The sequence below is a fragment of the Arachis duranensis genome, chromosome 3, assembly GCF_000817695.3.
Source record: "Arachis duranensis cultivar V14167 chromosome 3, aradu.V14167.gnm2.J7QH, whole genome shotgun sequence".
In the NCBI taxonomy this organism is placed as follows: Eukaryota; Viridiplantae; Streptophyta; class Magnoliopsida; order Fabales; family Fabaceae; genus Arachis; species Arachis duranensis.
The window spans coordinates 112,339,951-112,340,712 of record NC_029774.3 but is presented as its reverse complement, the minus strand read 5'-3'; the positions used below and the strand labels follow the sequence as shown (position 1 = coordinate 112,340,712).

Sequence of the window (762 nt, the reverse complement as noted above, 5' to 3'; positions counted from 1 at the left end):
GTAATTCACCTCTTCCATTGAAGGGTTCTCAGGATCATAAGCTTCTTCTTCAGATGAAGCGTCCTTAGTACTGCCTGGTGCTGCTTGCATTCCAGACAGACTTTGAGAAATCACATTGACTTGCTGAGTCAATATTTTGTTCTGAGCCAATATGGCATTTAGAGTATCAATCTCAAGAATTCCTTTCTTCTGATTCGTCCCATTGTTCACAGGATTCCTTTCAGAAGTGTACATGAATTGGTTATTTGCAACCATTTCAATCAGTTCTTGAGCTTCTGCAGGCATTTTCTTCAGATGAAGAGAGCCTCCAGCAGAACTATCCAATGACATCTTCGACAGTTCAGACAGACCATCATAGAAGATACCTATGATGCTCCATTCAGAAAGCATGTCAGAAGGACACTTTCTGATCAATTGTTTGTATCTTTCCCAAGCTTCATAGAGGGATTCACCTTCCTTTTGTCTGAAGGTTTGGACTTCCACTCTAAGCTTACTTAATTTTTGAGGTGGAAAGAACTTTGCCAAGAAGGCATTGACTAGCTTTTCCCAAGAGTTCAGGCTTTCTTTAGGTTGTGAGTCCAACCATATCCTAGCTCTGTCTCTTACAGCAAAAAGGAATAGCATAAGTCTGTAGACCTCAGGGTCAACCCCATTGGTTTTGACAGTGTCACAGATTTGTAAGAACTCAGCTAGAAACTGATGAGGATCTTCCTATGGAAGTCCATGAAACTTGCAATTCTGTTGCATTAGAGAAACTAATTG

The 762-nt window shown here is 40.7% G+C and overlaps 1 non-coding gene across 1 annotated transcript; it reads left to right on the top strand.

Annotated features, from left to right (window-relative positions):
• The first annotated feature begins 384 nt into the window (after positions 1 to 384).
• On the top strand, positions 385 to 492 carry LOC127745877 (small nucleolar RNA R71). Its single transcript, XR_008007501.1, has one exon. It is a non-coding gene; the product is annotated as a small nucleolar RNA R71 (small nucleolar RNA).
• Positions 493 to 762: the final 270 nt, after the last annotated feature.